Here is a 15362-nt window from a genome sequence, read left to right on the forward strand (position 1 = left end):
ATCCATCTGTGTCTGTTTGATTCCACTGCCATCACTCTAGTCCAAGCTACCATCTCTGCCCTGGAACAACTCAATGGTCTCCTAACAAGTATACATGTTATACTATCTTTGCCTCTATATAAGCCAAACTCTTACAGAGCAGCCAGAAGAAACATTTAAAACTAATTTTTGGACTTCCACTTCTTTCCAAGATGGAATAATCCCATTCCTCCCAAGTCTTCCCTCCTACAACTAACAAGCCCTGGACATAACACAGCAAATAATCAAAGGAAGACTCTGAAAGGTGGAAAGAAGATAGACTGCCTAGGGGCCTTGGGACTTGAGGAACAACACAGCAGTGAGTTCCCTGGGTTTCCTTAGTGCCGACCCATATATCCCAATTGGACAGGGCACTGCAGAAACCTCCAACCCTGAATTGCCAATAGGCACACACACAAAAACTCCAAGAATGGCCTGGTCCCCTGGCCAAAGGACTAGGGAAATAGTGGCCTAAAGCAGAAAAACTTTTGGCTTTTGTTTTCAACCCAGTCTCCTCAGGGGGCTGCCACAGCTTCGGACATCAAACTCCCATACAACCACATCAAAAAATAGAAAAGAAAAAGTTCTCTTTTGCATTTTATCAGGGAGAGAAACATTTCCAAGAAGCCTCACAGCTGACTTTTCAGGTCCCATTGGCCAGGATTGGTTCACATGTCCACCCCTTAGTTGCAAGGGAGGTTGGGAAAGTGGGTGTTTAGCTCTCTCAGCGTCTGTGATGAGAACGTGTCTCTATCAACAAATAAAGGGGCTGGGAATGATTTGGAACAGGAAACCAATAGTAAGTACTAGTTCTTGTGTAAGTGCAAGTTCACATCTTCTAAATTAGGTTTTCCCATGTTATTCTGAATCATGGCACTCTATTTGTTTCCTTTATGGAATCTATCTCAGTTTTAAAGTATTTCTTCATTTGTTTCTTTGCTTATTTATTCTAAACCTACTTCACAGTACTTTTGGGGGGTTTCATGAGGGCAGAAAATATATCTTTATTTTCACTCTTTTATCTGCAACACATAGCACAATCCCTGTTATGGAATAGGAGCTCAAAATATCTTGTAGAACAAATGAACGAAGTTGAACACATATTTATATTTCCTTCACATATGAGAGACAACTTGGCTAAGTATAAAATTCTTGGGTCACAAGCATTTCCATTCAAAAATAGAGGCAAAAGTCTCTTGTTTTTTGGCATTTAGTGTTTAAGAGAAGGTCAGCTTAATTTGTAAGCAACCTGATTTGTTTGTTAAAGAAACTATTTTGAACTAACTATGGATTCACAGAAAGGTAAAAAGATAGTACAAAGAGGTGAAGTGTACTCTTCACCCAGTTTCCCTAATAGGTATTAGTATAAAGTACCTAGATATGTGTAACCATCACTGCAATCAACATACAGTACTATTCCATAACCACAATGATCCCCTGATGCCTTTATAGTTACATCCATCCCTTCTATACCCCCTACCATCTCTAACCCTTGGTAGCCACTAATCTGTTCTCCATGTCTATAATTTTGTCTTTTGAAGAATGTAATATAAAAGGAATTGTACAGTGTGTGATATTTAGGGATTGGCTTTTTTTTCATTTGGTATAATGTCCTTGAGGTCCATCCAAGTTTTTGTATGTATCAATATTTCATTCCTTTTTTATTGTTGAGTATTAGCCCATTACATGGATGTATCAGAGTTTGCTCAGCCATTCACTCATTGAAAGATATTTTGGTTGTTGCCAACATTTTTGCTGTTAGGAATAAAGCTCTTATGAACATTTGTGTACAGGTTTTTGTGTAAACATAAGTTTTCATTTTTCTCAGATAAATGTCCAAGAGTGCAATTCCTGGGTCATTGTAGGTTAGTTTTATTAGAAACTGTCAAACTATTTTTGAGAGTGGCTGTACCATTTTACATTCCCACCAGCAATGCATAAGAGATCCAGTTTCTCCACATCCTTCCCAGCATTGAGTTTGCCACTATTTTTTATTTTAGCTGTTTTAATAGTTGTGTAGTGGCATCCCTTTATGATCTTAATTTGCATTTCTCTAATGGCTAATGGTGTTGAACAACTTTTCATAAACTTATGTGCCATCCTCTTGTCCTGTTTGGTGAAATGTCTCTTCATATCTTTTGCCTATTTTCTAATTGGATTGTCTATTTTTTACCATTGAGTTTTGAGATTTCTTTATAAATTTTAGATAGAGGTCCTTTATCAGGTATGTGGTTTGCAAATGTATTCTCCTAGTATATAGCTTATGTTTTCATCATTTTAACAAACTCTTTTGCAGAGCAAAGGCTTAAATTACTGATGAAGTCCAATTTGTTGATATTTTTCTTTTTTGGATCATCTTTTTGGTGTCAAGCTTAAGAACACTTCAACAAGTCCTAGGTTCTGGAGATTTTTCTCCTATGTTTTCTTCTAATATAATTGTACATTTTATATTTAAATATATGATCCATTTTTAGTTAATTTTTGTGTAAGGTTTGAGGTTTAGGTTGAGGCTCCTCTATTTGCTCCAGCACCATTCGTTGAAAAGGCTCTTTCCTCCTTTGAATTTATTTTGCATCTTTGTCAAAAATCAGTTGGCTGGACTTGTGTGGATCTATTTCTGGGTTCTCTACCTGTTCCATTGATCTATGTGTCTATCCTTCCACCAATAACACACAGTGTTGATTATTGTAGCTATACACTATGTTTTGAAATCAAGTGGAGTGGGTCCTCTTTATTATTCTTTCCCAAAATTGTTTTACCTATTATAGTTCCTTTGCTTTTCCATACAAATTTTAGAATAATCTTGCCTATATGTACAAAACATCTTGCTGGGATTTTGATAAGAATTTCACTAAATATGTACACCAATTTTAGGAGAATTGATTTCTTTATTAAAATTTTCACAGAATTCTCTCCACTTATTTAAGTTTTAAAATTTCTTTCAATGATGCTCTGTAGTTTTCAGTGCACAAGTGTTGCACTTCTTTTGTTAAATTTATTTCTAAGTATTTTATTCTTTTGATGCTTTCATAACTGGAATTGTTCTCTTGATTTCATTTTTGAATTATTTATTACCAGTGAAAAACAATTGATTTTTATATATGGGTCTTGTATATTGTGACCTTGATGTACTCACTTATAAGTTCTAATAAATTTTTTGTAGATTATTTAGAATCTTCTAAATACAAGATCATGTCATCTGGGAATACATGTAGTTTAACTTCTTCCTTTACAATCTAGATGCTTTTTATTTCCTTGCTTGCCTAATTACACTGGTTAGAACCTTCAGTACAATGTTGAATAGAAGGGGCAAGGGTGGACATCATTGTTTTCTCTCTGATCCTAGGGGGAACATTCAGTCTTTCACCATTAAGCATGATATTAGATGTAGGTTTTTCATAAATGGCCTTCTTTTATCAGGTTCAAGAAGTTCCACTTCATTCCTAGTTTGCTGAGTTTTACTGTGAAAGGGCGTTGTATTTTGTCAAATGCTTTTTTTCTGTGTCCATTGAGATGACCATACGGTTTTTGTCCTTTATTATTGTGCTATGTTACATTACTTGATTTTTGTATATATTTTATTTTTTATAAATTTATTTATTGATTTTTGGCTGCATTTGGTCTTTGTTGCTGCACACAGGTTTCCTCTAATTGCAACGAGCAGGGGCTACTCTTCATTGCGGTGCATGGGCTTCTCATTGCAGTGGCTTCTCTTGTTGCAGAGCATGGCTCTAGGTGCGTGGGCTTCAGTAGTTGTAGCACGCGGGCTCAGTAGTTGTGGCTTGTGGGCTCTAGAGCACAGGTTCAGTAGTTGTGGCACACAGGCTTAGTTGCTCCATGGCATGTGGGATCTTCCCAGTCAGGGCTCAAACCCGTGTCCCCTGCATTGTCAGGTGGATTCTTAACCACTGCACCACCAGGGAAGTCCCTAAAAGCCTATATTTTAAAAGGTAGAGAGATCTCAATTCAATAACCTAACCTTCCACCTTAAGAAACTAACCAGAGAAGAGCAAACTAAACCCAAAGCAAGCAGAGGGATAATATAATAAAGACTGGAGAGGAAATGAAAGAAAGAGAGACCAGGAAAACACTAGAGAATATCAACAAAATCAATAATTGGTTCTTTGAAAAGTTCCACAATATTGACAGATCTTTAGCTAGACTGACATAAAAAGAGAAAATACTCAAATTACTAAAATCAGAAACGAAAAGAGACATCACTCACAACCTTAAAGAAATAAAAAGTATTATAGATTAATACTATGGAAATATGTCAACAAATTTAATAATCTATATAAAATGGTCAAATTTGTAGAAAAACACAAACTACTGAAACTGACTCAAGGAGAGAATATATGAATATACCTATAACAAGTAAAGAGATTGAATTAGTGATCAAAAAACTTCCCACAAAGAAATTCCCAGGACCAGATGCCTTCACTGGTAAATTCTATCAAACATTTAAAGATGAATTAACACCAATCCTTACAAACTCTTCCAAAACATAGAAGAGGAGGTAACACTTCTTATATGAGGCCTGATACCAAAACCAAAGACATCACCAGTAATGAAAACTCAAGATTAACATCCCCTATATATATAGATGCAAAAGTCATCAACAAAATATTAGCAAATCAAATTTAGCAGGACACAAAAAAGATTATACACCCTGACCAAGTGGCATTTAATCCAGGAATGCAAGGTTGGTTTAATATACAAAAATCGGACTTCCCTGGTGGTGCAGTGGTTAAGACTCAACACAGGCAAAAATAAATAAATTAATTTAAAAAATTCTGCAGCCTGCAGAAAGGAGACCACAAACACAATAAGTTAGACAAAATGAGACAACAGAGAAATATGCTGCAGAAGAAGGAGCAAGATAAAAACCTACAAGAACGACTAAATGAAGAGGAGATAGGCAATCTACCTGAAAAGAAATTCAGAATAAAGATAGTAAAGATGATCCAAGATCTTAAAAAAAAAAGAGAATGGAGGCACGGATTGAGAAGATGCAAGAGATGTTTAACAAAGACCTAGAAGACCTAAAGAACAAACAAACAGTGATGAACAATACAATAACTGAAATGAAAAACACTCTATAAGGAATCAAAAGCAGAATAACAGGCAGAAGAACGGATAAGTGAGCTGGAAGACAGAATGGTGGAAATCAATGCTGCAGAACAGAATAAAGAGAAAAGAATGAAAAGAAATGAGGACAGTCTCAGAAACCTCTGGGACAACATTAAATGCACCAACATTTGAATTATAGAGGTCCCAGAACAAGAAGAGAGAGAGAAAGGGCCTGAGAAAATATTTGAAGAGATTATAGTTGAAAACTTCCCTACCATGGGAAAAGAAACAGTCACCCAAGTCCAGGAAGTGCAGAGAGTCCTTTCCAGGATAAACCCAAGGAGGAACACACTGAGACACACAGTAATCAAACTGATAAAAATTAAAGACAGAGAAAAAATATTAAAAGCAACAGAGGAAAAACAACAAATAACATACAAGGGAGTCTCCATAAGGTTACCAGCTGATTCTTCAGCAGAAACTCTGCAGGTCAGAAGGAAGTGGCATGGTATATTTAAAGTAATAAAAAGGAAAAACCTACAACCAAGATTACTCTACTGAGCAAGAATCTCATTCAGATTTGATGGAAAAATCAGAAGCTTTACAGATAAGCAAAAGCTAAGAGAATTCAGCACCCCCAAACCAGCTTTACAACAAATGCTAAAGGAACTTCTCTAGGAGGGAAACACAAGAGAAGAGAACAAAAGAGGAAGGGAAGAAAAAAGACCTACAAAAACAAACCAAAAAAAATTTAAGAAAATGGCAATAGGAACATACATATTGATAATTACCTTAAATGTAAATGGATTAAACGCTCCAACCAAAAGACAGACTGGCTGAATGGATACAAAAACAAGACCCATACATACGCTGTGTACAAGAGACCCACTTCAGACTTAGGGACACGTACAGACTGAAAGTGAGGGGATGGAAAAAGATATTGCATGCAAATGGAAATCAAAAGAAAGCTGTAGTAGCAATACTCATATCAGACAAAATAGACTTTAAAATAAAGACTGTTAGGGCTTCCCTGGTGGCGCAGTGGTTGAGAGTCTGCCTATCGATGCAGGGGATACGGGTTCGTGCCTCAGTCCGGGAAGATCCCACATGCCGTGGAGCGGATGGGCCCATGAGCCATGGCCACTGAGCCTGCGCATCTGGAGCCTGTGCTCTGCAACGGGAGAGGCCACAACAGTGAGAGGCCAGCGTACCACACACAAAAAAAGGAGTGTTACAAGAGACAAGGAAGGTCACTACATAATGATCAAGTGATCAATACAAGGAGAAGATATAATAATTGTAAATATATATGCACCCAATGTAGGAACACGTCAATATATAAGGCAAACGCTAACAGCCATAAAAGGGGAAATCGACAGCAACACAAAAATAGTGGGGGACTTTAACACCCTGCTTACACCAGTGGACAGATCATCCAGGCAGAAAGTTAGTAAGGAAACATAAGCCTTAAAGGACACATTAGACCAAATAGACTTAATAGGGCATTCCATACAAAAGCAGCAGAATACACTTTCTTCTCAAGTGCACACAGACATTCTCCAGGATAGATCACACCTTGGGTCACAAATAGAGCCTCAATAAATTTAAGAAAATCGAAATCATATCAAGCATCTTTTCTGACCACAACGCTATGAGATTAGAAATCAATTACAGAAAAAAAATGTAAAAAACACAAACACATGGAGGTCAAACAATATGTTATTAAATAACCAAAGGGTCACTGAAGAAATCAAAGAGGAAATCAAAAAATACCTAGAGATAAATGACAATGAAAACACGTCAATCCGAAATCTATGGGACACAGTAAAAGCAGTTCTAAGAGGGAATTTTATAGCAATACAATCTTACCTTAAGAAACAAGGAAAATCACAAATAAACAACCTAACCTTACATCTGAAACAAGTAGAGAAAGAACAACAGATAAAACCCAGACTTAGTAGAAGGAAAGAAATCATAAAGATCAGAGCAGAAATAAATGAAATAGAGATGAAGAAAACAATAGCAAAGATCAATGAAACTAAAAGCTGGTTCTTTGAGAAGATAAAAAAATTGATAAACCTTTAGCCAGACTCAACAAGAAAAAAAGGGAGAGGACTCAGATCAATAAAATTAGAAATGAAAAATGAGAAGTTACAATGGACACCACAGAAAAACAAAGGATCATAAGATATTACTACAAGTAACTATACACCAATAAAATGGACAACCTAGAAGAAACAAGTTCCTAGAAAGGTACAACCTTTCAAGACGGAACCAGGAAGAAATAGAAAATCTGAGCAGACCAATCACAAGTCCTGAAATTGAAACTGTGATTTAAAAACTCCCAACAAACAAAAGTCCAGGACCAGATGACTTCATAGGCAAATTCTATCAAACATTTAGAGAAGAGTTAACAACTACACTTCTGAAACTCTTCCAAAATATTGCAGAGGAAGGAACACTCCCAAGCTCATTCTACTAGGCCACCATCACCCTGATATTAGAACCAGACAAAGATGTCACACACACACACACACACACACACACACACAAGAAAATTACAGGCTGATATAAAACATAGACGCAAAAATCCTCAACAAAATACTAGCAAACTGAATCCAACAGCACATTAAAAGGATCATACACCCTGATCAAGTGGGATTTATTCCAGGGATGCAAGGATTCTTCAATATACACAAATCAATCATTGTGATACACCACATTAACAAATTGAAGAATAAGAACCATATGATCATCTCAATAGATGCAAAAAAAGCTTTTGACAAAGTTCAATACCCATTTATGATAAAAACTCTCCAAAAAAGTGGGCTTAGAGGGAACACACCTCAACACAATAAAGGCCATATACAACAAACCTACAGCTAACATCATACTCAGTGGTGAAAAGCTGATAGCACTTCCTCTAAGATCAGGAACAACATAAGCATGTCCACTCTTTCCACTTTTATTCAACATAATTTTGGGAGTCTTAGCCATGGCTATCAGAGAAGAAAAAGAAATAAAAGGAATCCAAATTGGAAAAGAAGATGCAAAACTGTCACTGTTTGCAGATGACATGATACTATACATAGAAAATCTTAAAGATGCCACCAGAAAACTATTAGAGCTAATCAATGAATTTAGTAAAGTTGCAGGATACGAAAAAAATACACAGAAATCTCTTGCATTCCTACACACTAACAATGAAAGATGAGAAAGTGAGATTAAGGAAACAATCCCATTTACCATGGCATCAAAAAGAATAAAATACCTAGGAATAAACCTATCTAAGGAGGCCAAAGACCTGCACCAGAAAACTGTAAGATGCTGAAGGAAGAAATCAAAAACAACACAAACAGATGGAGAGATATACCATGTTTTTGGATTGGAAGAATCAATATTGTGAAAATGACTATACTACCCAAAGCAATCTATAGATTCAATGGAATCCCTATCAAATTACCAATGACATTTTTCACAGTACTAGAATAAAAAATTTCATAATTTGTATGGAAACACAAAAGACCCCGAATAGCCAAAGCAATCTTGAGAAAGAAGAATGGAGCTGGAGGAATCATGCTCCCTGAATTCAGACTATACTACAAAGCTACAGTAATCAAGGCAGTATGATACTGGCACAAAACAGAAATATATATGAAAGGAACAGGATAGAAAGAGTCCAGAGACAAACTTACGCACCTATGGCCACCTAATCTATGACAAAGGAGGCAAGAATATACAATGGAGAAAAGACAGTCTCTTCAATAAGTGGTGCTGGGAAAACTGGACAGCTACATGGAAAAGAATGAAATTAGAACACTCCCTAACACCATACACAAAAATAAACTCCAAATGGATTAAATACCTAAATGTAAGGCCAGATACTATAAAACTCGTAGAGAAAAACATAGGCAGAACACTCCATGACATAAATCACAGCAAGATTCTTTTTGACCCACCTCCTAGAGAAATGGAAATAAAAATAAAAATAAACAAATGGGACCTAATGAAACTTCAAAGCTTTTGCATAGCAAAGGAGACCATAAACAAGATGAAAATACAACCCTCAGAACATGAGAAAATATTTGCAAATGAAGCAACTGACAAAGGATTAATCTCCAAAATATACAAACAGCTCATACAGCTCAATAGCAAAAAATCAAACAACCCAATCAAAAAATGGGTGGAAGACCTAAATAGACATTTCTCCAAAGGAGGCATACAGATGACCAAGAAACACATGAAAAGATGCTCAACATCACTAATTATTAGAGAAATTTAAATCAAAACTAGGAGGTATCATCTCACATCAGTCAGAATGGCCATCATCAAAAAATCTACAAACATGGCTGAGTCATTGGCAGTGCACCTGAACCTATCAACATTTTTAATCAGGTATACTCCAATATAAAATAAAAAGTTAAAAAACTTCTATGTTTGAAGACTATAAGATTGTGAAGGAAAATTTATGATGAAATGTTAAGTGATGTGCAAAATATAAAATAGATTACAACAAAAAGTATCTACAAACCGTAAATGCTGGAGAGGGTGTGGAGAAAAGGGAACACTCCTACACTGTTGGTGGGAATGTAAATTGGTACAGCCACTATGGAGAACAGTATGGAGGTTTGTTAAAAAACTAAGAGTAGAACTACTATATGACCCAGCAATCCCACTCTTGGGCATATATCGGGAGAAGACCATTACTCGAAAAGAGGCATGCATCTAGATGTTCATTGCAGCACTATTGGCAGTAGCCAGGACATGGAAGCAACCAAAATGTCCATCAACACAGGAATGGATAAAGAAGATGTGGTACATATATACAATGGAATATTACTCAGCCATAAAAAGGAATGAAATTATGCTATTTACAGTGACATGGATGACCTAGAGACTGTCATACAGAGTGAAGTAAGTCAGAAAGAGAGAGACATAATATAATATCATATATCATATAATATCACTTATATGTGGTATCTGGAAATAATGGTACAGATCAACTTATTTGCAAAACATTAATAGAGTCACAGATGTAGAAAACAAACTTATGGTTACCAAAGGGGGATGGGAGGGTGGGATGAATTAGGAGAGTGGGACTGACACATATACACTACTATACATAAAATAGATAACTAATGAGAACTTAGTGTATAGCATGGGGAACCCTACTAAATGCTCTGTGATGACCTAAATGGGAGGGAAATCTATAAAAGAGTGGATATATGTATACGTATAACTGATTCACTTTGCTGTACAGCAGAAACTAATACAACATTGTAAAGCAACTATACTCCAATAAAAATTAATTAAAAAAACAAAACAAATAAAATATAGGCATTTATAACCATATTATAAGTTATAATAAGCAATACTCTAGCTGCATTCTATAAGTTTTTGAATGTTGTGTTTTCATTCTCATTCATCCCAAAGTATTTTCTAATTTACCTTATGGCTACTTCTCTGAACCATTAGTTATGTAAGAGTATAGTGTTTAATGAAAGGATGCTCAACATCACTAATCATTAGAGAAATGCAAATCAAAACTACCATGAGGTATCACCTCTCACCAGTCAGAATGGCTATCATCAAAAAAATCTACAAACAGTAAATGCTGGAGAGGGTGTGGAGAAAAGGGAACCCTCTTGCACTGTTGGTGGGAATGTAAATTGATACAGCAACTATGGAGAGCAGTATGGAGGTTCCTTAAAAAACTAAAAATAGAACTACCATACAAGCCAACAATCCCACTATGGGGCACATACCCAGAGAGAAGCATAATTCCAAAAGAGTCATGTACCACAATGTTCATTGCAGCTCTATTTACAATAGTCAGGACATGGAAGCAACCTAAGTGTCCATCGACAGATGAATGGATAAAGAAGATGTGGCATATATATACAATGGAATATTACTCAGCCATAAAAACAAACGAAATTGAGTCATTTGTAGTGAGGTGGATGGACCTAGAGACTGTCATACAGAGTGAAGTAAGTCAGAAAGAGAAAAATATATACTGTATGGTAACAAATATATATGGAATCTAAAAAAAAAAAAAGGTTCTGAAGAACCTAGGGGCAAGACAGGAATAAAGACGCAAGCGTAGAGAATGGACTTGAGGACACAGGGAGGGGGAAGGGTAAGCTGGGACAAAGTGAGAGGGTGGCATGGACTTATATATACTACCAAGTGTAAAATAGATAGCTAGTGGGAAGTAGCCGCATAGCACAGGGAGATCAGCTTGGTGCTTTGTGACCACCTATAGGGGTTGGGATAGGGAGGGTGGGAGGGAGATGCAAGAGGGAGAAGATATGGGGATATATGTATATGTATAGCTGATTCACTTTGTTATAAAGCAGAAACTAACACACCATTGTAAAGCAATTATACTCCAATAAAGATGTTAAAAAAAAGAGTATAGCGTTTAATTTCCACACATATGTGAATTTCTCAAACTTCCTTCTGTTACCGATTTCTGATTCCATTCCATTATATTCAGAGAACATACTTTGTATGATTTCAACATTTTCAATTTATTGAGGCCAGTTTTATAGCCTAGAATGTGCTCCATTCTGGAGAATGTTCCATGCATACCTGAGATGAATGTATATTTTCTTGTTGTTAGTGGAGTGTTCTCCAGATGTCTCTTATGTGGTGTTTGTATGTAGTTGTTCAAGTCTTTTATTTCCTTGTTGATCTTCTGCTTAGTTGTTTTATCTTAGTTGTTTTATTTATTTTTGAAAGTGGGGGATTGAAGTCTCCAATTAGTATAATTAAATTGTTTGTTTCTCCCTTCAATCTTGGCAGTTTATGCTTCATACATTTTTGGGCACTGTTGTTTGGTGTACCTATGCTTGAAATTGTTATATACTCTTGACAGATGGACCCTTTTATCATTATAAAATGTCCTTTCTTGTCTCTAGTAACGATTTTGTCTTTGAGTCTATTTTGCCTGCTGTTAGTATAGTCACTATAGCTCTCTTTTGGGTACAGTTTCCATGGTATATATTTTTCTATCTTTATGCTTTTAATCTATGTGTGTCTTAGAATTAATGTTTGTCTCTTGTAAACAGCATGTAGGAGTCATATTTTTTTCTCCCACTTTGCCAATCTCTGCTTCTTTATTGGGGTGCTCAATCTATTTACATTTAATTTAATTATTCACAAGGTAGGATTTTATTATTTGTTTTCTGTATGTGTTTTGTGTTCCTCCATTCCTCTATTACTGCCTGATTTTGTGTTAAATTGATATTTTCTCGTATACCATTTTTATTGTCTTATTGTTTCTTTTACTATATTTTGAGGTGTTTTCTTATTGAATGTGCTGAGGTTTACAATTAACATCTTTACTTTAAACACTTGAGTTGGGATTAATTCCAGCCTAATTTCAATGATATAAAAAATATGCTCCAATATATTCCTGTTTCTCCCTCCCATTTGTACCATTATTTTTGTAGAAATTACATTTTTATGAGATGTAAAACCAAGAATTGTAGACTCCACCTGAATTTACTTTTATGAAGTCATATATGTTTTAATATATTTTAAGTAATCTCCCTTTTCTTTCTTTTCCTTTTTCCCCCCATTACTTCATGTGGGAGATGTTGGTAGTGAGAGTGAACTTTACAATTTACACTATAGTTGCCTAATATTGAGTTAGTATTGCATCAGAACTAGAAGAGGGATGAATATTACCCAGAGATCCTGGAACTGGAGTCAGATGCAGTAACTAATGAGACTTTGAAATGTCCTTCATTTTAAGGAAAGGATGAGTCTGTTTTCAGCTGTAGGAATTTTAGCTGCATGAGTTTAGGTTGGAGCAGTTTGGGGCACAAAGAGTGAAATGGAAAGAAGGGTGTATGTAGACTTTGAGCAAATTGGTAAACTTCAGTGGGAATTTATAATCATGGGTATCATATCAGAGCACACTTTCTATGCAAGTATCATCTCCTATTGTGAGTCTTAGTAAGAGAAAGGACCTTGGACTCTTCCCATAAGATGCTTCCATAACAATATTGAATCTTTCAAAAATATCTTTACTGGAGTATAATTGTTTTACAATGCTGTGTTAGTTTCTGCTGTACAACAAAGTGATGCAGAGGTACAGAGACTGTTGAGAAATTATTCACAGAACTTACAGCAGCATCAAGAGTCCATTGACAGGGATTTCCCTGGTGGTGCAGTGGTTAAGAATCTGCCTGCCAATGCAGGGCACACGGGTTCAAGCCCTGGTCTGGGAAGATCCCACATGCCGTGGAGCAACTAAGCCTGTGCGCCACAACACTTGAGCCTACACTCTAGAGCTCACGAGCCACAACTACTGAGCCCATGTGCTGCAACTACTGAAGCCTGCGTGCCTAGAGCCCGTGCTCCACCACCGCAATGAGAAGCCCATGCACTGCAATGAAGACCCAACACAGTCAAATATAAATAAATAAATTTATTTTAAAAAAAGAGTCCATTGACAGTGGTGGCATGCCAGGAGTAGCATCCTTACCAAACTTATGATGGAGTGATTTTAGATATACCAGTCAATTCTCATTCTTGGACCTAGTATTTGTGAATTCACTTACTATTTAAAATCTATCTGTAACCCTAAATCAATACTCACAGTACTCTCACAGTCATTTGCAGATATGCACATGAACAGAGTGAAAAAATTTGAGTTGCCTAATGTGCATGTTCCCAGTTGAGGTCAAACAAGGTGACATTATGTCTTCTTGTTTCAATGATCATACTGTAAGCAAGTATACTTTCTGTGGTGTATTTAGTGCCATGCTTTTCACATTTTGTGAATTTTGTTGGTGATTTCACTGTTAAAAATGCCCCCCAAGAATAGTGCTGAAGTGCTATCTAGTATTTCTAAGCACAAGAAGGCTGTGATGTGCCTTATAGAGAAATTATACATGTTAGGTAAGCTTTATTTAGGCATGAATTATAGCGCTGTTGGCTGTGAGTTCAGCTTTAATGAATCAGTAATATATATTAAATAAGGTGTTATTAAACACACTTGGGAGATTGGGGAAGATGGCGGAAGAGTAAAACGTGGAGATCACCTTCCTCCCCAGAGATACACCAGAAATACATCTACACGTGGAACAACTCCTACAGAACACCAATTGAACATTGGCAGAAGACCTCAGAACTCCCAAAAGGCAAGAAACTCCCCACGTGCCTGGGTAGGGCAAAAAAAAAAAAAGAATAAACAGAGACAAAAGGATAGGGACAGGACCTGCACCAGTGGGAGGGAGCTGTGAAGGAGGAAAGGTTTCCACACACTAGGAAGCCCCTTCGCGGGCAGAGACTGCGGGTGGCGGAAGGGGAAAGCTTCGGAGCCGCAGAGGAGAGCACAGCAACAGGGGTGTGGAGGGCAAAGCGGGGAGATTCCTGCACAGAGGACCAGTGCTGACCGGCACTCACCAGCTTGAGAGGCTAGTCTGCTCACCTGCCGGGGCGGGCAGGGCTGGGAGCTGAGGCCCGGCTTCGGTCGGAGCGTAAGGAGAGGAATGGGGTTGGCGTTGTGAACACAGCCTGCAGGGGGTTAGTGCACCATGGCTAGCCAGGAGGGAGTCCGGGGAAAAGCCTGGAGCTGCCGAAGAGGCAAGAGACGTTTTCTTCCCTCTTTGTTTCCTGGTGCGCAAGGAGAGGGGATTAAGAGCGCTGCTTAAAGGAGCTCCAGAGACGGGCGCGAGCCGCGGCTAAAAGCGCGGACCCTAGAGACGGGCATGAGATGCTAAGGCTGCTGCTGCCACAACCAAAACGCCTGTGTGCAAGCACAGGTCACTATCCACACCCCCTTCCGGGGAGCCTGTGCAGCCCGCCACTGCCAGGGTCCCGGGATCCAGGGACAACTTCCCCGGGAGGACGCACGGCGCGCCTCAGGCTGGTGCAACATCCCGCCGGCCTCTGCCGCTGCAGGCTCGCCCAGCACTCTGTACCCTTCCCTCTCCCCGGCCTGAGTGAGCCAGAGACCCTGAATCAGTGGCTTCTATAACCCCGTCCTCTCTGAGCGAAGAACAGACGCCCTCCGGCGACCTAAATGCAGAGGCGGGGTCAAATCCAAAGCTGAGCCCCTGGGAGCTGTGAGAACAAAGAAGAGAAAGGGAAATCTCTCCCAGCAGCCTCAGAAGCAACAGATTAAAGCTCCACAATCAACTTGATGTACCCTTTATCTGTGGAATACATGAATAGACAACGAATCATCCCAAACTGAGGATGTGGACTATACATGAATAGACAACGAATCATCCCAAATTGAGGAGGTGGACTTTGAG

The sequence above is a fragment of the Monodon monoceros genome, unplaced genomic scaffold, assembly GCF_005190385.1.
Source record: "Monodon monoceros isolate NGI ecotype Baffin Bay Population unplaced genomic scaffold, NGI_Narwhal_1 Super_Scaffold_22, whole genome shotgun sequence".
Classification (NCBI taxonomy): domain Eukaryota; kingdom Metazoa; phylum Chordata; class Mammalia; order Artiodactyla; family Monodontidae; genus Monodon; species Monodon monoceros.